The following is a 22,754-nucleotide window of genomic DNA, read 5'->3' as shown; positions in this document are numbered from 1 at the left end:
ATACCTGGTAAAATTGGTCAAATAAAAAAGATAGACAACACCTAATGCTGGAGAGGATCTTGAGGAACCAGGACTTTCATACATTGCTGTAAGAATGTAAAATGGCTTAACCAGTTTGGAAAACTGGTTGGCAGTTTCTTAAAAAGTTAAACATACATCTATCCTCTAATCCAGAAATTCTACCTCTAGGCATTTATCTGAGATTTAATTAATTAATTCCTCAGAAGAGTTTACAGTGGTGCCTAGTTCACAGTACATGCTGCGTACACAGTACACAGTAAATGTTAGCAGATAATTATTTCAAAAGAAAAGAGCCAGTGTCTTGAGAGGCCAGTTGATTTGGTAAAGTCAAGACTTCCTGCCCTTTTAGGTCTCATATTTTAATGACATACATTGTATAGCAGTTCAAGTAGTGTGACCACTCCCTCCTCACTAAGTGATTGCTCTTCTGTCTTTTTCTATGAACAATAAAAGAAGACATCTTAATGAGAATAACATTACTAGGCCATTTGGGCCAGGAAACAGGGCATGAACAGTAAATTCCCTGCTGCCCTTTCCTCTAGTCTCCTTCCACAAGAAGCAGAGACCGGATGAGGGCAGAGGGTCAATGCAAAGGGGCATCAGCAAGTCTCTCACTCAAAATAACATCTCACACGTGGCTCTGTCTGGATATGCATTCACTGAGAACAGCGCCAAATGGAGGAACCAGCACGGGTGGAGAAGGCCTGGGGCTGCATCCCAGTGCTACGGACTCTGGGCACATGTGCGCCCATTCCCCCATTTATGAAGCCGAGGTGATCGCACGCAGCTCTCAGGTGTGGGGAAGTTCACCTGGGACGTTCCACCTCAGCAGCACCCAGGATCAGCAGCATCCATACGTTTTAATTCTCTTCCTTAGTCAAGGCCTTTCTTGGTCACAAGCACCTCTTCTGAAAATTTCATTGCCTGTACCATATTGAGTTTTGTCTACAGTGAGCATGGATCACTACGTAATCAGAAGAAACAACAGAGATATTCCCTCTACAGGGGGAAAAAGCAATGACTGGACAAATAATTTGCAAAGCATTTATTAGCTAATCTCTTAACAAGGCAGATGGGATGAAGGGAGCATGGGGTGGGCGGACAACGGAAACTGTCGACGATAACAACAGCACAATACAGTTGTCTCCACTGACTAGGCATTTTCTCACGTGCGACTTTGCTTCATGGGTACAGCAAAGCAGCATAGGCTCTTTCCCCAGGCTCCCGCTCTCCCTTACTGCAGGCCTCAGTCACCCTAACAGAGAGGCTGCCCAGGACCACATCCATAGACACACCTCTCTCTCCATGCCACCGTCCTCGATCCTTCTCCATATGCCTACAGAGCACTGATCGCTGCCTGACCCTAAATATAGAGAGATCTATATCTCTATCTACTTTCTAGATAGAAGATGTAAATCTCCATCTACTTCTACATATCTGGCTACCGTATCCATTTCCGTAGATAAATAGATAGCTCTAGACCTACTCCTTCGACATATACATTTGTGTCTAGGGAAGTAGATATAGATATAGATATGGATGCTTCTCTAGCTACAACTCGAGATACAGAGCCTATCTCTCCTGCCAAAGTGCACGCTCGAGGAGGTGCAGAACCTTGTTTGCTTATTTGCTGTTGCATCACCAGGGGCACATAGTAGGCACTCGGGAAATGTCTGTTGTATGAATGAGTGACTGTGATAAGTAGCTTTAAGTGGCCCCAAGGATCCCTCCTCCTGGTACGCATGCCCTTATGTAATTTGTGGGCTGAACTGAGTGACTTGGTTCTAACAAACAGGAGACACCAGATGTGACAGGAGGTCACGTCCAAGATTAGATTACAAAAAGACTGTGTTTGGGGAGCACTTTCTGACTGTCTCTGGGATCTCTAGCTGCCATGTAGTGAGGACACTGAGGCAGCTTATGGAGAAGCCCATGTGGTGAGCAACTGTTATGCACTGAATTGTGCTCCCCCCCAAAATTTATATGTTGAAGCCCTAATCCCCAATGTGACTGTATTTGGAGTTAGGGCCTTTAAATAGGTCATTAAGGTTAACTGAGGATACAAGGCTAGGACCCTAATCCATGTGACTTGTGTCCTTATAAGAAGAAAGAGGCACCAGGTAGGCCCACACACAGAGAGGAAAGACCGTGTGAGGCCATAAAGAGAAGGCAGCCAACTGCAAGGCAGGGAGTGAGGCCTCAGAAGAAACCAGACCTGCTGGCACCTTCATCTTGGACTTCCGGCCTCCAAAACTGTGAGGAAATAAATTTCTGCTGTTTAAGCCGCTCAACCTGTGGCATTTCGTTATGGCAGTCCTAGCAGACTGATACAGACACCAAGGAGATGTGAGGGAGCCGGAAAGCAGATTCTCTCAGCCCCAGAGCCTTGAGGTGACAGCAGCCTTGGCCCACAGCTTGATGACAACCTCAAGAGAGACCCAAAGCCAGAGGCACTCAGCTGTGCCATGCATAGATTCCTGACCAGCAGAAACCAAGAGATAATAAACGTTTGCTATTTTAAGCCACTAAGTTTGGGGATAATTTGTTACATGGCAATAGGTAACTAATACAACGAATGAACAATTCTTTGAGGTAAAGGCAGAATTATCATTATCCCCAGTTTACGGATGAGGAAGCTAAACCTGGAAGAGGTGAGTACCTTGCCTAAGGTCAAACAGCCCGGCAGACCCTCTCAAGGGACAGCAGAGGAAGCCAAAGAGAAGCTTGGCCTCCACACAAGTTTTGCCTTGGGCTACCCTGCCAGGCCTGTCCAACTGGGGCACCAGGATGCAGAGAACATTCCTGAAATGCTCCGGAGTGTCACTTTAATGGTCTCTGTGGAGTCTTTGCAGCCAAACAGAGTTAAAAGAGAGTTGGTATTTTGACAGGGTCCACCTTGGTAACCTTACCACAAGCAGTAATGAGGCCCCTTGGACCTGGTCTAAGAGCACCGCCTCCCTCCCACCAAACAGGGTGCTACTGAGGGTCACATTGAAAGGACTCCGACCAGTGGGATCTTAGAAATTAAAATAGCAAAGACTTATAGAACTTTTGCTGGATTCTAGGCAGTGTTCTAACATTTTATTGTATTCATTTATTTCTCTGAGGCAATTCCGCTATTATCTCCATTTTATAGGAGAGGAAACTGAGGCGCCAAAGAGTTGAGCAATTTGCCCAAGGTCACACAGCTGGCCAGTGAGAGAACCAAGATTTAAAATCAGGCATTTTAGGTCCAGAGTTAATGCTTTGACATATTTTTCTCTAGGTCTTCCCATTTTTTAATATCCACAATATAACAGTAACTGGTTGGCAAGTCTCTTTATCCCATAGTCTCTCTAGTTTTAAAATGCCGAAGTGAAAAATCGTCACAGCACATGAAGGATATCTTGCCGTGCCCCACAGAAAACCTTTTAGGGCTCCCTGCTGCCCTCGGTGTGACGTATGAGGCTCTCCTGGCTCTGACTCCTGCCTCCGTCCCCAGCCTGAGCCCGGGGCACCTTCCTCCGCTCATGCAGCCACCTTTCCTCTTTGCTGTAACACAGACAGCCAGCTCCCATGTCTCCCTGCCTTTGCAGGCTCCGCCGGGAAACCAGCCTCACTCCTCTGTCCTGCTAAACTCTTGTCATCCTTCACCTCTTCTGGGAACTCTCGCTGCCACCTTCACATCAGTCAGGTGCCTTAGCCTTGCCCCCACCGCACCTTGAATCCCCCTGGGCCAGCACTTGTGTCTCATCCTCTTCTCCCCGTCTCCCACTGGACTCTGATTTCTGCAGGGGAGGAAACTATTTTCCTATATTCTCAGCAATTAGCACAGCACCTGGCACCTAGGAAGCACCAGTTTGTCGAATGAACACAAGCCCTCCAAAGAACCTAGTGACATTTTTAGTCACTCACTCCAACTGCCTCCACTAGACAGTCCTGGACCACAGAGCCATAAACTCATACCAGAAGGGACCCCAGGGAGACATCCTGGTTTAGTCAATGCCTCCCATAAACAGGTGAAAAACAAGTTCAGAAAGAAGAATCAACTTGTCTCAACTAGTCGAGGGAACACAGCGGGCTCAAGTTTCCAGGTATCTGAGCCCCCCAAACTCTCAAAGGAATCTTATTAGTTTCCTGTTGCTGCCATGAAAAATAATCATAATTTAATAGCTTAAAAACAACACAAATTTATTATCTTAGGCTTCTGGCGATGAAAAGTCCGAAATGCATCTCATTGGGCTAAAATCAAGGTGGCAGCAGGCTGGGTTCCTCCAGAGTCGGTTCCCTGGCCTTTTCCAGCTTCTAGAGACCACAGCATTCCTTGACTCGTGACCCCTTCCTTCTGAAGAACCAGCATTGTAGCGTCTGCAAACCTCCCTCCTCTCTGATCTCTGCTTCTGTCCTCTCTTCCTGGCCTCCCCCTTTCCCTTATAAGCACCTTGATGACAATCCAAGATAATCTCCTCAACTCAACACCCTTAATCACATCGGCGAAATTCACTTCACCATGTAAAGAAACGTATTCTCAGATTCCAAGGAGTTGGACGTGGACGTCTTTGAGGAACGGCTCTTCTGTCCACCGCGGCATCTGGATATTTCTGATGTAAAAACAGATTCTTGATCCGACAGCATCTTCTATGGGCAGGATGGCAGAATAAACCTTCACCAGTGTTTAAACACGTTTTATTCTCTTTTTCCATTTCTAAATGTCTATTTTTGAGGAGCTGGTGGGAGAAGTGTTTCCCAATATATTTATATAAAATATAGTATCATGTATGATAACTATAGTATACTCCTCTGTAATGTTTGTGTTTCAGGCATGCATTACTAATATTTTAATCCTTCTGATTGATTCTATACAGAGTTGGGACTATCTAATTTACAAAGAGAAGGCACCAAAGGAGGTAATGTTTAGTGAATGTCGCCATGTGCCAGGCAGTCTGGGCCTTATGTAATTTAAACTTCACCATAGCCTTCTGAGCTTGGCTCTGTTATCCCCCGTTTCACAGATGAAGAAACTGACTCAGAGAGATGAAGCAACTTATCTAACTCATAGAACCAGTGAGTGGCAGAATGGGTTTGAAATCTGTATTTATTTGGCTCCAGAACTCGTGCTCTTTCCCCTTGGCCTTGTTGCTTCCTCCAAACGTTCAACTTTCTTTTAGCTGCCAAGTTGATAAATTGATGAGGAGAAACAGAGAAAGTGGTGGTGGGGGGGAGCAGGGAAAGGAGAGAGACAGACAGAGATTTTCAGGATGGATAAATTTGGTTGAAAATTTCCATGAGCAAGCAACTTTGGGGGAACCCTTCTGGAGGCAGTATGGATGCCCTCCACCAAAATCTGCAATGAGGGCCCGGAGACTGCTGGTTGCTAGGCAACTCCTTGCCAACCACACTCCATACCAGTCTAATTAGCAGATTTCACCTGCATTCCAACAGTTGCTAGGTAACTCTCCGACTGGGGCCTTCGCCCACTCCTCCAAGCCAATTCTGATCCCAAAGGAAGAGGAAGGGGTGTTTGTAAAAAGTCCACTGACGATATATCTCTATATAAAATTCCCTTTGTGGCTTCACTATAGAACGTATCCACCAAGAGTAAGCAAATCCAGGAAATATAATTCAGTGGTCTTGGCGTTGTACAAAACAAGTTTCTATGAGGCAGTGAGTTGATTCTTCAGGGCTAAGAGACTTATGGGACCAAAAGAGGCCAGAGACCAGGCGGAACTTTCTTTGGGAACCACTCAGACAAGAACCCTTTTTAGAGATTCTGAAAGGATTGATCCTTTAAGTGATCCGACCAGGAGGAAAGGGGACTAATATTTACGGAGCCCCTGTTATTACCAGGCAACGGATTAGATTCTTTCATAAACGCTTCATTCAGTTTTCACAAAATTCCAGTGAGATGGGGGGCTGTTACCTTCTACATTTTACCAATGAGAAATTGAACTTCAGAAATAGTAAGTAATTCGAACATGATCATTTGCCTAAAAGAAGTGGAAGTTAAAGACAGGACAGTCCGCCTCAATTTCATGCATGAACTTTGCACTACTCCCTGCATGGGGTCATCGCCACAGGATGACAAGTATTATCATCCGTTCAGTGCAACCTCGTATTAAAACAGACTATACCGGAAACAAAAATGCAAGCTGGAAAAACATGAATTCCCTTCCCCTGTGTGTTGCCAGGGACTTAGCACTAGCTTAAGGCAGTGACTCCCAAACTTTTTGGTCCCAGGACCCCTTCACAATCTTAAAAATTAACGATAGGGTCTGGCCCAGTGGTGTAGTGGTTAAGTTCATACACTCTGCTTTGGCGGTCCCAGGGTTCACAGGCCTGGATGCCAGGCACAGACCTACACACCGCTCATCAAGCCATGCTGTGGTAGCATCCCACATACAAAGTAGAGGATGATTGGCACAGATGTTAGCTCAGAGCCAATCTTCCTCACCAAAAAAAAAGAAAAGAAAAGAAAAAAATTAATAAGGACTCCAAAGAGCTTTTGTTTATGCAGGGTATATCTATTCATACTTACCATATTAGAAATCAAAACTTAGAAATTTTTAAAATACTTATATGTTAATTAATCTCAGAAATAACAATAAACATGTTGCATGGCTAACATAAATAATTTATTTTTGTGTAAAATAACTACTTTCAGAAACAAAAATAATAGCGAGAAGGGTGGCACTGTTTTGCATTTTTGAAGACCTCTTTGATGTCTGGCTTCATAGAGGAGCTGGGTTCTCATTGCCGATTCTGCATTCAGTCTGCAGCATCGTCACGTGCCAGACAGACCTTGGAACACGTCACTCTCCTTCTCCACTGGACACTCGGGAGAGAATGAGAGTGAAATAAGCAAATAACTTCTTAGATTATTATGCAAATAGTTTTGACCTTGAGGACCTTCTGGAAGGGTCTCAGAGTCCCCCACGGATCCCCAGACCACTCTTTGAGAAACACTGCCTTAAGGCATGATAATCTGAATGCCCAGAATGCATTCAGAGTTTGACTGTGTCGCTTCCAGTTTTCCATCCAACTGTTTAAGACTACCCCACACCTTTTTTGCCTGTAGCACTTTACGGTCCCTTAGAACCCCAGATTACCCCCTCTGGTGTGCAATCTTTGCAATGCTATCTGAGACAACAAGATATGGATACTGGCTCCGCTGACTGAAACAGTTAGAAATATCAGCACATGTAGTTTCTGTCTTCCCAGCAGCCTTTTCGCCACCTTTTCTGGCAAATGGTGCAGAAAGATGCATGAGAGCTCCTGGCCTCTGTGGTTGGTAGAAGGGAGGGACATCGGACCCACCAGGTCAACCAGAACCCTTCCCTGAATTTTTTTCACCCTGACCTGCAGTTTCTTTTCCTCCTGAGGTATTAGCATGTTATCCTGGATCATTGACTTTCTGCTGGTACTTCAGAGTCGTCCATCCTGCCCTCCCACCCCAACTCCACACTTACAGGGTCACGTGTTGGAGATTCCATCAGACGATCTCTCTTTTAACACTGAGGTTCTGCCCCAGTTTTTCTTGCTGAACACCTTATTGCCCCTGTGCAATTCCGCCTTGGCTGTTCTGCACATCAGAGTCCATGGTGGCTGAATTACTCCCCATCGCCTGGAACACCGAGGCTCTTCTCTCTGCTCCCTCCCACCCTCCCGCACCCTCGCCTCAATTCCTCTTCAGGGAGCTCAAGTCTTCTCTGCTTTCACAGCAGGGGTGAAGCAGCCCAGGATGTCCGACCACCTTGCAACTAAATGCCACCCATTCCAACACCCACGTTTGCTGACATCGCGGTCTGCCGTGGTGGAACGTGCCTTGTGCCTTTGCATGAGTTATTCCCTCTGCCTGGGACTCAGTTCCATTCACTTCAGCAAGCATTTCCTGAGCATCTACTACACACCAGACACTTCACTGAGAATACAGAAGCACAAAGGACGGTCCCAGACGCCCTCAAAGAGTTCACATCTCGTAGGGGAGTTGAGACATACCCGGTAACTACAATAAGAGTGAGCTAGTGAGTTTATGTTCCACGTAGGACTCCTGCAAGACAAAGGATAGAGCAGACACCCAAACCAGCCAAAGCAACAAGGAGGATTACTGGCTCTCTTAACTGACAAATCTAATAGGACAGCAAGAGCATCTTGGTGCTGGTTTTCTCCTTTTACCTTCCCCCATTCTCTCCCCTTCTCTTCCATGCGCTGCATCTTGGGGGCTGACCTGCGTTTGACTCTGGCTTTGATTGTGTCCAGCCAATGCAGGTACCAGCACAAGACTGGAAGCGTTGACGAGGGTGAGGTCAAGGTCAGCCCATCCCCACTTCCTCTCTGCCTTGTCAGACTGGCAGCAGCTGCATTCCTGTTCTGTGGCTCCAGCTCTTGTCCAGCTCTGGTAACACTGTTCCCTCCCCTTGCTCCTTCGGACTAAGGGTACCAAGGCTGCCCACTGTTGCTAGCCCCTGGGTGCTTCACTACACTCTCTCGGCTCCCTTCATCCTCCCCCAGGCCTCTGTAAATAGTCCTGAGGTTAACCTCTCTTCACTTAAGCCCTTTTAAGTATTCCATCTACCCTCACAGGGGCAAGGTAGCTACTAACATCTAGAGTCTCCCATCCTCACGTCATCAAGGTCCAAGGCAGCAGAAAGAGAATGCCTCTCCTCCATGTAGCCCCCACTAAATCCTGGTCATGTGCCCATTCCTGAACCAGTCACTGTGGCTAGAGGGACTCAGTGGTCTGACTGGCCAGGTGTGGTCCCATGATCCACCCCAAAGCCAGCAATGGTGCCATCCTCACCCACAGATGTGGCCTGTGGGGGAGGGAGGAGGGTTCACCCAAAGGAAATTCTGGGTGCTGTTACCGAAAGAAGAAGGGACGGACCTGAGTAGCCCCAAAACAAGAAATTTCCACTTCAACATGTCACAAGAGAGAGAACGAGATGAAAGGCTGGTGGAGTTAGAGATGAGAGAGGTCACTGGTGGCAGTGATTGTCCCTCTGTTGACTACCTGTGCCAAGATGTTCTTGTCACTCTCTTATTTCAAAGGTAATTCTCGGCTCCATCCTGCTCACTATTTCTTGCCAAGAGGAAGCCAGCCTTAGCACGTTCCTCTGTGGTTGCCTGGACTGTAGCCTTGTCCCAGTGCAGCCACAGGAACGTACCTGCTGCTGTTTCATTCCAAGATGATAAGCTACCCCAAAAATTGAAGTTGAGGTGCGTACCAAACCTCATCAGAGTCAGTGACTTTTTCTGAAATTATCGTGATGTGTATGGACACCTGTGAACTTCCAAGGAATAACTTGTAACAGAGACCCCCCCCCCCAACCCAGCTTTATTCAGTTTAATGCAGCAAACATATTGCATGCTGAGGAGGAAGTACTTTGGAAATTGAAAAGCACCATACAAAGGGCAGGCATGATTCAAGCATGTTTAAGGCATTGTCCTGGGCCCTGTCTACCTGCTCAGCCCCTTAAGGGAGCAATCCCACGCACCCCTCTCACGCCCCCCATGCCATGTAGCCAGAACCGTCAAGGGTGGATCCTTCATAACCTCAGAACTGCCTGACCCTGCCACACCACATCCCACCCCTCCCCAGATCCCAAGGCCTCGTGACCTCCTCGCTCATTCTCTCCTCCCTCTTCAGTCGTGAAACCTCCCTGGATATGACCTTGCCTCTGCTCCTGCACTGTGAAGCTCCGCCTGCCTACACGGTCTCAGTCCACGTGCTGCAGGGCCTCTCTCTGATCCAGAATGGGCAAATACTCTTCTCAGGATGCTGATCATTCTGCTGTCCTCCTGACCCTTAAGAAAGAAAGTAAACAACTCTGAAGAATCCTGAGCCATGGCCTCTGAGGAAAATACACTTTCCAGAGTGCTCGTGACGCCAAGTGGTGGGAGAGGGGGATGAAAGACTGCGAGCCCTTAGAAAGAGCTCCTTGATTGTGAGACTGGCACACCTGCCCATCAGTGTACTCAGAGAGCCTACAACAATGGCTAATGATCTTGTCGTCAGTTAAATCTGATCCTTCTCTGGCCAAGATGTTGCCCTCCTGTACTTTTCCCCCCTTCAATCTGGATCTCTATATCTATGACCATATAGAGTAGACATTAAAAACAAACCCTAAAGGGTCGCATGCCCTATTTTCCAATTTGCGCACTGTCCCTTATTTGAAGCTGTGTGACCCCAGGCAACGAACTTAACTCTCTGAACCTCAGTAGTAAAATGGGGATAACAGTTCTGCCCTGCCCATCTCGTAGATGCCTGAGAATTAATTAAAACAGTGAAAAGAATCCAGCAGGTGCTGAAAAGAATGTGAGTGTGAGCTATTATTATGTAATTATTATCATTACTGTTAATAAAACTCAAGGGGACATAAGTTCTGCTTCCCTCTCCTTCCCATCACCACACAGCACCCTTCAAAGTGTCCTTCGAATACAGCCACCTCCTCTGCCCAAGCCCAAGTTCCTCCCTGACCAGCAGGGAACTATTTTCCTGATACATCCCTCTTTAAAAGATCACCACTCAGAGCTCCTCTCTCCATAGAAACCCAGAGAATAAATAGAAGGAGCAGGTTTTCAGCTGTTTCCATTCTGACTGCTTCAATTAAATTAAACCCCACACGACTCTTGCATTAGCATGTGGGTGGAAAAGCCAGAGATGTCTCAATGACCCCAGTTCCGTGGTTCGCTGAGACCTTCCAATTATCTGCATCCAGTATCCATCTCCTCTCCTTGGCTGGCATTGTTACAAGTAACCTGTGCTGATGTCTGCGTGAAGAGATGTGGTTGGGACAAATCTGCTGTAACCTTAACTATAATTATAACTATGTTATTATAACTATGTTTTTCCAAATCCTGAAATCTTTTATCAAATGCTTTTCTTTTTTCTCCCAGTGGGCTCTCTCTTCAAGAAATGCCCTTCCTGGGGCCAGCCTGGTGGCGTAATGGTTAAGTTCACATGCTCCACTTTGGCGGCCCAGGGTTCAGATCCCGGGCATGGACCTACACACCGCTCACCAAGCCATGCTGTGGTGGTGTCTCACATAGAAAAAATAGAGGAAGATGGACACAGATGTTAGCTCAGTGACAACCTCCCTCACCAAAAAATAAAGGAAAGAAAGAAAAAGGAATGCCCCTCCTCTGTTAGCAGACTCTTGAACTTATACAAAGGTAAATAGTAAAGACATGGAAACAGGATTGCTCAGTTCAGATAAGAATGTGCCAAAGATACTATGTATCGTTAGAGCCCTACAGCTATGAAGGCACATCACAAGTCAATGTGCCATACGTAGAATTCCCAAATGTTTCCCCATGAAGGCTTTCTTCAACAACAGGAATGCAGGCAGCAAGCTCTCTTGTTCCCACCAGGTATAGCCAGGTGGCATCTCAAAGATGTGGCTCGGCTGGCTGCCAGGAGAAGAGGTTTAACTGCAGTGAGATGAAGATTCAGGGAACAAGAAGGGAAAGTCTAGCTTTGGTGTCGGGGGAGATACAGGGAGGAAAGGATGAGGATGTTCACAGTCCCCACCTGGTGTAAGGGAAGAAGTTCTGCATTTGGATCACCCTTGAGTCTGAAATGGAAAAGTAGCTCCATACCGAGGAAAACGCAGCAGTTTCAAAAAACAGATCGGATCTACACAAACTAACATGGAAACTTCTCCAAAACAGATTGTTGAAAGAAAAAATCCAGTTGCAGTTTATGTACAGTATTCAAGGCCTGCAAAAAACATACATGCATTTGACACCAAAAGCAAAAAGAAACATGTGGAGCTACATCAAACTAAAAAGTTTCTGCACAGCAAAGGAAACCATCAAGAAAGTAAAAAGCCAACCTTGCAAATCATATATCTGAGAAGGGGATAATATCCAAAGTATACCAAGAGCTTCATGCAACTCAACAGCAAAAGAACAAACAATCCCGTACAAAAATGGGGAGAGGAATTGAATCGACGTTTTTCCAAAGAAAGCATGCAAAAGCCAACAGATAAGTGAAAGCGTGTTCAACATCACTAATCATCAGGGAAATGCAAATCAAAACCACAATGAGATATCACCTCACATCTGTTAGAATGGCTATCAGTGTTGGTGAGGATGCGGAGCAAAGGGAACCCTTGTGCACTGCTGGTGGGAATGCAAATTGGCGCAGCCACTATGGAAAACAGTATGGAGGTTCCTCAAAAAATTAAAAATAGGACAACCATATGATCCAGCAATTCCACTTCTGAGTATATATCCAAAGAAAGCGAGATCACTATCTCAAATAGACATCTGCACCCCCACATTCATTGCAGCATTATTTACAGTAGCCAAGACATAGAAACAACCTCAGTATTTATCAACAGATGAATGGATAAAGAAGTTTGTGGTATATATATAATAGAATATTATTCCGCCATAAAGAGGAAGGAAATCCTGACATTTGTGACAACAAGAATGGAACTTGAGGGCATTATGCTGAGTGAAATAAATCAGAGAAAGACAAATAGTGTATGATCTCACTTATATGGGGAATCTGAAAAAAGCAAACTCATAGAAACAGGGAACAGATGGGTGGTTGCCAGAGGTTGGGGGTGGAGGATGGGGGAAATGGGTAAAGTTGATCACAAAATACAAACTTCCAGTTATAAGATACATAAGTCCTGGGGCTGTAATGTACAACATGATGACTATGGTTAACAACATAGTATTGTATATTTGAAAGTTGCTAAGAGTATAGATCTTAAAAGTTCTCACCACAAGAAAAAAAAAATTGTGAGGCCGGTCCCATGGTCGAGTGGTTAAGTTTGCCCGCTCCGCTTCAGCGGCCCAGGGTTTCTCTGGTTCAGATCCTGGGCACGGACATGGCACCACTCGTCAGGCCACACTGGGGCGGCGTCCCACATGCCACAACTAGAAGGACCCACAACTAAAATATGCAACTACGTACTGGGGAGATTTGGGGAGAAAAAGAAGAAGGAAAAAAAAAGAAGATTGGCAACAGTTGTTAGCTCAGGTGCCACTCTTTAAAAAAAAAAAAATGTAACTATGTGACGTAATGGACATTAATTAAACCTATTGTGGTGATCATTTTGCAATATCCAAATCACAATATTGTACATCTTAAGCTAATACAATGTTCTATGTCAATTATATCTCAATAAAACTGGGGGAAAGTTTTCTTAAATAAAAAAAGAGAATCTCTTAAATTGACCTGAATAAAACACATGCATGCACAAAATAAAACTATGTATTTCCATAGAAATATATTATATGTACATTTATACGTAGAAGAAGGTCTGAAAGATTAAACACCAATCTGTTAACGATAGATACATCCTGCAAAGGCTCTGGGTTTCTTGGAAGGGGGATGGGAAGAGAACTCAAATCCCACCGCTTGGAAACTCCTGCGTTAGGCTCACTCTGATGTTCCCGTTCTGCCTATGGGGAGCCTCTGGCCTTTTCCGCAAACATTGAACATCTTCCCTCTTATAAGCGAAGAGGAAGTGCTCTGCTCCCTAATGCACCCACGTGTGCACATGCATCCTGCTAGCTGGCGATTCTCAGACTCCGCCATCCATGTGCATTATCCTGAAGTATTATTTCATTTAGCCTAGACACTGAAACGGAATCTGGCTTTTGAGCTTTATCACTTAGAATCGCTTTACTACCTCCAACATTTTCCAAAGACCGTTCTCCCAATTAACTTTACCCTCCTCGTGCCCCTCATCAGCCAGGTGAGTCCATGCTCGGTGCCTTTTTCTAAAGCAGTACTAACCATTGAGGCCCCAGGTGAGAGCTCAGCACCTCTGTGGCCACATCGGTGTTTCTCTGCATCCTGGCTACCCTACTGTGGTGAGTTCACACTCAACTTCCACCACGATTATCAAGAGTCTCTTAAGTGGTCTCCCTGCTTTGATCTATTCTACCCTACCCTCCACTCCAGGGCGAGTTACGAAACCACACATTCGGCAACTTCACCGCTTGAAACTCTTCAGTGACTCTTGTCTCCTGAAGTGGCAGTTCTCAACTTCAGTGTACACCAGAATCGCCTGGGAGCTTCTCTAAAATGCAGATTTCTGGGTGGTTTATCCAAAGGCTCTGATTCAATAGATGCTGAATTTTTAACAAGCATCTAAGACAATTCTGATGCAAAGAGCATGGGGATCAAACTTTGAAAATCACTAACCATAGGCTAAGGGCAGCCCTGCTTCCTTAGAATGGGGATCAGATCCCTTGTGACCTGATTCTGACCTCGCACCTCTCCCCACTCACACACTTCCTTCCAGCAACAGAGACCAGCTTCTCGTCCCCCACTCACTGCCTTGCCCCTCAATGCTGTTGTTCCCAGCTGTGCCCAAAATGCCCTCCTGGCTCATTTTCCCACACGCTTCATCTGGCTAATGCCTACACAGCCTTCATAACCCAGCTCAGGCATCACCTCCCCCAGGTAAACTTCCCCAAGACTCACAGATTCTGTTACACGCCACCATCTTGTCCTCCTAATACCCAAGCTTTGTTAGACAAAGCTCTTACTCCATTTCCTAGATTTTCTAGCTAGCCTGGATTCTGAGGTCCTTGCAGGAAGGCCATGTCTTATTCACCTCCAAAATCCCCAGGAGCTACCCCAGATCCTGGCACACTGTAGGCAGTAACACTAGTACACTAGAAGCAGTTACAGTGGTAGACTATAGGGAATTACACGAGTACACTGTAGAGTTACACAGATACACTGTAGGCAGTAACACTAGTACAATGTAGGTAGTTACACTGGTATAATGTAGGGAGTGGCATTACCGCACCCCATGCAGTTACTTAGATACACTGCAGAGTTACACAGGTACACTGCAGGCAGTTACTCTGGCACACTATAGACAGCGACGCTAGCACACTGTCGGTGCTTACACAGGTACACTGTAGGGAGTTTCACTGGTGCACTCTGGGTAGTGTCACTGGTGCTCTGTAGGCAGTGTGCTGAAGGTTGGACAGGCCACAACAAGGGGAGACTTTCTAGTTGACACTTCTCTGAATCCACAAATGCAAGTTGGTCGAGTGGTAGTACACACGCCCCCACCCCTCTTCAACCAAAGGATTTTGCCGCCCAACCTAAGGTTTGATCTTTTTCCCAACCTTATGGAAACAAAAAAAGGCTATGAGTCAGTGCTTTCTAGCAGCAGTTTGGCTCCAAAAATTCTCTATCCAAGGTGCCACCCACCAAGCTCTTGTCACTTACACCGCTCCCGAGAAAGAGGATTTTGTCTGCCCCTCAGTAAAACAGACAGCCTCATACTGGGTGCAGTCCCTACTCACCCCACAGCCTTCCTTTGTCACCATCCCATCCCCTGACCACATCCTCGCTACCAAATGATTTTTTAATTCCAATAAGCACTCATACAGACCCTACTCCCTGGAGAGCGATGCCTACCCTTAGGGCCAAGAGTAAAGAACAAACTCTTCCCTTCCACTTTGCCCACAACATGAGTCTGGAGGCCTTTGATGAGTGACTCTACGAATGCTCACCTTATTCCTGGAGGCTTGGTGATAATCAGTCTTAACCCTGTTCAGCTCCAGCTCACAATTCTTTAACTCGCTGCTATTCATTGGGCATCTCTAAAGAGACATAGGGAATGCATTTCCCAAATTTACTTGACAGAATATCTCATAGGACTAGTGTTCCCTGACATACATTTTGGTAAATGCTGCTTGAGAAACTACTCTATCTTGAGATGTGTAGAGGTACAACAAATGTCCCAGTTACTCAAACACATCGTCTCAAGATCCAGTGCTTCATCCCATTTCCAGGGCAAGCTATGGATTTGGGGTAGAGGAAAGAATTGACCTCAATGAATTGGGATGATATCATTTCCCTGAGACTTATGAAGGAATAGAGCTCTTCAGAAAAGGTGAAAGCTAGGATACATCCCAGAGATTGTATCATCCAGTGCCCTTGTTTCCCATCAAGGGATCCTGAGGCCCAGACAGCTGAAGGAGTTTGTCTAAGCTCACAGCCACTCAATCACGGAGCTGGGATTCAGGACAAGATTCTGACTCAAATCCAGAAATCTTTCCATCACACCATGCTGCCTTGAAATCATTTACTAACCCTGTAAGGTATACTTTCAGCTCTACAGTAGAATGACAGTTTGTAGTGATGCCGTTGGGTAAGTAAAGCATCATAAATGGATAGTGTGTTTCTGCAAGATTTTTCTAGGTCTTTTCTCTCTGTTTCAAAGACCTTTTGATAATCATCCCTTCCTTCCATCTCAAACCCATTGCCAAACAATTTTTAAATTCTAGTAGTTACACACTAAGATATCACTCTTTTGGAAGGCAACTCCTATCCTTTCGGGCAAAGTCAAAGAACAAAGTCTTCCTCTTTCTCCTTGCTCATCACATAGCTTTGGAAGGACCCAATATTCAAGTTCTAAAAACGTCTCCCTCAAAGCAGTTTCTGACTCATAGAACTATCCTGTCTCAATCTTTCCATCCACAGCCTAATTTCCAAAAGTATGATGTCCTGTCAGTCACTTCTTCACATCCCACTTACTCTTTTTAATCCGATCTGGCAATCTACCATTTAACTGGTGATTTTAATCCTTTTACATTTATTGTGATTATTGATAGATATGGACCAGGCTTCTGCCATCTTACTTCATGCTTTCTACTTATCTTCACTGACATTTTCTTTGCTTCCTCCTTTCTCTTGTACTACATTATTGGGAACATTGGGGTAGGGAAGGAATTGTGCTCTTGTTACTTGAAAACGGTGGAATGGATACTGAATAGAAAAACATGGCAATATTACCAAATGCCATTCAAATAATTTTAAACTAACTTTGCATACTAAAACTGTGCAAAAGAATAGATATGTGTAAAAAACAGACATAAAAATACACTAACTACTAGTTGGATTGAGGTGATGAAATTAACTGTGACTTTTTCCTTTTATCTATTTTTCATAACAAGGTTACACTACCTTTTCGACTAGAAAAACAAATTCATTTATTAAAATTAAAACTCTGATGGGTTCCCATCATCTATAGCAAAATTTTCCAAAGGGTGTTGGGATTTCAACAGGTCTTATGTGAAGAAAAAAAAAAAGAGAAACTTGATGATTAGGTAAATTTTGGAAAATTTGATTAAACGAAGATAAACAGATCTCTTTACTGCAGGACTTCTTGGGAACTTTAAGTTATTAATGTTCATTATGAACTTTCAAATGAGGACTAGAGGATTCAACGATATACAAAGTTATTTGATCTCTGGACTCTATTTTTGCAGAACATATCAAGAGAGAGAATACTTTTTGGGGACCCTACAAAGAGGGTGTAACCTATGAGGCTTTCCATAACATGGCTTTGCCCACCCTTCCAGCCCCTGTCCTTCACGCTCCCTTCCTGATCTGTCTTAGTTCCCTCTGCTACTGTAACAAATCACCACGACCTCAGTAGCTTAAACAACACAAATTTATTACCCCACAGTGCTGGAGGTTAGAAGTCAACACAGGTCTCACTGAACAAAAATCAAGGCGTCAGCAGAGCTGTAGGGGCCACTCGCATTCCTTGGCTCATCTCCTTTCTCCATCTTCAAAGCCAGTTGAGTTCAAAGAGAGTTGAGTCGTTCTCATATTGCATCACTTAGACTCCCTCTTCTGCCTCTCTCTTTCACTTTTAAGCACACTTGTGATTATACTGAAGCCACCCAGATAATCCAGGATAATCTCCCTATTTTAAGGTCAACTGATTAGCAACCTTAATTCCATTTACAACTTTAATTCCCCTTTGCCACGCAAGGTAACATATTCATAGGTACCAGGGTTTAGGATGTGGGCGTTGGGCAAGGGGGTGGGAAGATATACCTATTCCATCTACCACACCACCTTTTCTATTTCCCCTCCTTTCTCCTGTAGTACCTGCTACGCTTCTTACCAAAACTGCTTGTTATCCTCAGAGAAAAAAATTTATTTTCATACTTCTAGTTTCCTCTGCCTGTAATACCCATCCCCACCCTTGCCATTGTCTTATCTATCCAAAGCACTCCTACTCATTCATCAGAGTCTTGTTCAAATCTCACTCTCTCTGTGAATGTCTCCTCGAGTTCTCCAAGCATGACTGGATACTCTGTGCTCCAAAAGCATTTTGTTCACATCGCCAAGATAACACTCATCACACTATAATGGATTCATAATAACATAACAGCTAATACTAATTGAGCACTGACTAACATGTCTGACCCTGTTCTGTGTGCTTTACCTGCTGCACTATACCATTGCTCCTCACAGAAACCCTATCAGGCAGACTTTATTGATGATCTATCTCCTCCTTCAGCCCCAGACAGTGAGCACTTACAGTGAATGAACCATACACGCCTTACACCTCACTCAAAGGTTAGCATATAATTCAGGTTCGATTCATGGGAACAATTTAACTGCACTTCTGGTTCTCTGAGCCCAAAAGTTCTGTTGGTCACCCTATTGAATGATGGAATCAAAGCTTTCCCAAAGGTCAAATTAAAAGCATGTGACATCAGATTTGACTTAAGTCTTGGGATCAGGAACAAATGTGTTTGAGCTTGGCACGCGATGGATCACAGTGCAGCCCAGCTGTCTGAAGCTCATCACGAGAAGCCCATGATGACCAAGAGTGAACAGCTTGCAAGGCAAGTACAGTGTCAGGAATAGCTTTCTCCTGCAGCAGCTGTAAACACCCCTGGAGCGTCCAGCTGGTCATGTGCTCCTTCTAAAAGAATGAGCCGCTCAGCGCTGACTGATGACTCAACTCTTAAACCAATCAGGGAATACATATTTGTTGAGCATACCCTATGACGCATCAGTATAAAACAAATTCACTGATCAATACATATATTAATGTGTTGAAAGGCAACTTTTCTTCACACAATATATAGTTCCTGAGGACATGTCATTTGCAGGCATAGAAGATGAATAAGACCAGGCTCCTGCCTGTGAAGAGCTCATGGTCCCAAAGGAGTGACAAACTGGAAGACAAATCAGTGCAATGAACTGTGATATAGTAATAAAGCCCTTGAACATTTGCTTTATCTCCTATGCCTCGGGTCCCTCATCTCTGAATTGGAGATAATAATGTACCTACTTCATAGAGTTTGTGTGAGGAGCATAAGGGTTAATGTGCGTAAAGAGCTCAGAAGAGGGTCTGGCACATAGAAAAATCTGATCAATGCTGACAATAGACAAAGTGCTGTGGAAGCGAAGAGAGGGACTGGGATTCATGTGGGACTAGGAAAGGCTTTCCTTTGGAAGTGGTGACGTTTAGGCTGGGCCTTCAAGGATGAGGGGATGCTCATATGCCCAGAGAGGCAGGGGAAGGAGAGTCTAGGTAGAGGAAACAGCAAGGGCAAAAATACAAAGATTTAAATAATAGTGACAGTGCTGTTTGTTCGTCGACTCCATTTCTTCATCCCTTAGGCATACAGCTAAACTGCATTTCCCAGTCTCCCTTGCGGTTAACTGGGGTCACATGATTGAATTCTAGCCAGTAAAATGGGACCAGAAGTGATGTAAGGTCCGGCTCCTTACACTTCCTGAGTAGCCCTCCAAGCAGGTTCATCCTCTCATCTGCTGGCTGGATAACTCCAGGATGAGCTTGCAGTCACTTTTAGAAATGGAAGGAGCCTAGATCCCCAAGTCATTGCTTGGAGGAGGGGTGCCCAGGAAAGCCACCCAACCAGGACCATCACATTGGACTGTAGACAAGGGATACATAAAATTTTATTGTGTTAAGGCACTGAGATTTCAGCTTTTATTTGTTACCTCAGCAGACCCTAGCATTACTTACCCTGACTAACACAGTATGAAACATCCTGTCAAGCTTGAACTATAACTCAGAGTTGTTTGCTAAAATTTAGATTTGTGGCAGAGAAGCCTAGGAAGATGAGTGGGAATCAACTTGCAAAGGAGCCTAAATGCCTCACAAAGGACTTTGCACTTTGTTCTACAAGCAATGAGAAGTGATTAAGGGTTTTAACTAGAGGAATAGCAGAATCAGACATATGTTTTCAAAAGAGCAACCTGCAAACAGGGAAGAAGGAGAGCCAGGGTGGAGGTGAGGCTAGAAGTGGAAATTCAGTTATTAAAGACCATTAGCTAGTGAGGTCTTGAAGGCAAAGACAGTATTGTGTTCTGCATTGTGTCCCAGGGCTCAGCCCAGTACGCGGCACGTGGCAGGTACTCAGTACAACTGGATGAATAGATGGATGGATGGGTAGATGGATGGATGGATGGGTGGATGGATGGATGGATGGATGTTATTACAATAATACTAGTGAGAGATGGTAAGGGCAGAACTAGCATTGTGGCAGTGGAGATGGAGAGGAAAGACGGACTGAAGGTATATTTAAGGAGTCAGAGGAGACAGGGCTTGGGGGCCAATTGGCTATAGAGGATGATGGATTTCCAAGAAACATGAAGTTCCAGGTCCTGAAGTCAGAGCACAGAGGCAGAGAAGACAAACAGTAGATGAAAGCACTGTCACCAGCCAGGCTTTCAGAAGGACCATCTCGAGACTTGACCTTTTGCCAGACATTCAACACATATTTTCTCATAATCTCTGGAAACAGCTTTGCATCCCCCACAGAGACAATGGAATTAAAGGGAGCAGATTTATCAGTTCCCTAATATTTCTTGGCCAGTCTTTCAAGGCTATTGCCAGGTCTGCTGAAGGTCTATATTCTCCCTTCATTCTCTCCCTCCTTTCCCTGGAAGCCAATGTTTTCTCCCAAATCTCTCTCTTCTGCAAACTTTTGAGGGTTTCCTCTCTTTCTTGATTCTTGATTCCCTGCTCTGAAATTCCTCCGACCTAAGAAGACAACAACGTTCTACACCAGGGATTGGCAAACTTTCTCTGAAAAGGACCAGTTAATAGATATCTTAGGTTTTGTGGGCCGTGCAGGCTCAGCTCTGCTGTTGAGCCACAGATAATACGTAAATGAGTGAGTGTGGCTGTTTTCCAATAAACTTTGCTGACAAAAACAGTCTGTGTGAGGCCAGCCCAGTGGTGTAGTGGTTAAGTCCCCATGCTCTGCTTCAGCTGTGCAGGGTTTGCGGGTTCAGATCCCAGGCACACACCTACACACTCCTCATCAAGCCATGCTGTGGCGGCATCCCACATACAAACTAGAGGAAGATTGGCACAGATGTTAACTCAGCGACAATCTTCCTCACCAAAAAAACAAACAAACAAAACAGGCAGTGGGCCTGATTTGGCCTGTGGGCCATAGTTTGCCAACCCCTGCTCTGGGCTGACCCAAGGCCATATTGTCATGGAAGCCACAGCAAGCAAGGAGAAGACCTGAGCTGTGGTCTGGTTTTACTGTGTCAACATGAGCAAAGCTCATAATCTCTCTGGATCCAAGATCAGGGATAACAGGGGTATTGTCTGTTCTTCCTGCCCTCCCTGATAGTGCAAATAAACAAGGAGAAGGGAACTAGCCCCTGTTACATGCCATCCATGTGCTAGGAATTTTACATTCTATATTTTATTCAATCTCCAGATGAACTCCATGGTGTATTTTTATGCCCATTTTCAGATGAGAAAGGCAAGTCTCAGAGAGATTAAGTAAGCAGCTCAACACACACTGCTAAGAAATGACAGCGCTAGGTTTTGACTATGGGTCTACCCAGTTGCCAGTTTGAGCCCATTCCAGTACATCACGCTCTCTTCCAAGGAGAGATGTTGCCAGAGAAAAGCCAGCTGACCAGCTCTGGCAAGAGATCTGCAGCCGCACCACTGCCTCCCTGGGGCTGGTCCTGAGCTTGCAGGCCGAAGAGCTGACTAACCAATCACTCTGGACAGATTCCCATTAACCAAGCTCACAGCAGACCAGTTATGAATCAGAATTCAAAATGCCTGTTTCTCATGGGGGACAGCACTCCTCTTTTTTGTAACTAGAATGTTCTAGTCCCTTAACTAGCACACCTCTTTGCAGTTCGTCATTAAGGGAAACATTGTTATGTGGCATATGACCATACACATAAATATACGCATATATACACATATGTGCCTTAATAAGAATGATCATGTTGTATATACTTTCTGGTGACTTTTTCTTTGCTAAATAATATGTAGCAACCAACTTTTCATGTTGCCAAATATTCTTCTGGATCATTAATTTAATGGTCGCATGGTAGCCCTTTGTAAGTGTGTGCCACAATCCATTTAACCAGTTCCCTACTGTTAGACTGATTCTTCCTTTAGCTGCATTAATATCCACCAATCTGACTACAGCTTGGTCTGGGAACCACTGGTCTCTTAATCCCTTGGCTGATTTTTATTAGTCATGCTCCCTGCCTCCCCATCCGAGCCCGCCCCTCCCTCACAGCTCTGAGGTCTAACTGAGGTGCGTGCATTAAAGCCATCCTGTGCAGCAGGTCACCGTCCCCAAGGAAGGGCTAATGGAACCTGCATATGACGAACCTACAGGAGGGCGATTAGCACCTGGAGTGCAGGTGCCATGGAGTGGGGGTGGGGAACGACCCTGTCTCTGCCGTCCCTGGCCCCCTGAAGGGAGCTCCAGAAACCCACAGTGGAAAACACCAAGTGGGACAGAGCAGGACAGGCCAAAGGACATCGGTGCTCGGCCCTCCCAACCAGGAAGTTCCCAGGACGCTCCGTGCCGACCGCAGCTGCCTTTGCGAACACGTGTGCACATCCACACACATTCATGCACACACACAAGTCGGAGGGTGCTGAGAATAAGAAGCCCCTCGATGTCAATGTCAAAGCGAGAGCGTCCTCTTCTGCCTG

General features: G+C 45.3%; 1 long non-coding RNA gene across 1 annotated transcript in view; it reads right to left on the bottom strand.

Moving 5' to 3' along the window:
* The window catches only part of LOC106782833 (uncharacterized), a 112,486-nt gene that overhangs the window by 22,119 nt on the left and 67,613 nt on the right, over window positions 1-22,754 (bottom strand). The gene's annotated exons all lie outside the window — the stretch shown is intronic.

The sequence above is a fragment of the Equus caballus genome, chromosome 11 (genome assembly GCF_041296265.1).
Source record: "Equus caballus isolate H_3958 breed thoroughbred chromosome 11, TB-T2T, whole genome shotgun sequence".
Classification (NCBI taxonomy): domain Eukaryota; kingdom Metazoa; phylum Chordata; class Mammalia; order Perissodactyla; family Equidae; genus Equus; species Equus caballus.
This window is presented reverse-complemented; position numbering and strand designations above follow the sequence as displayed.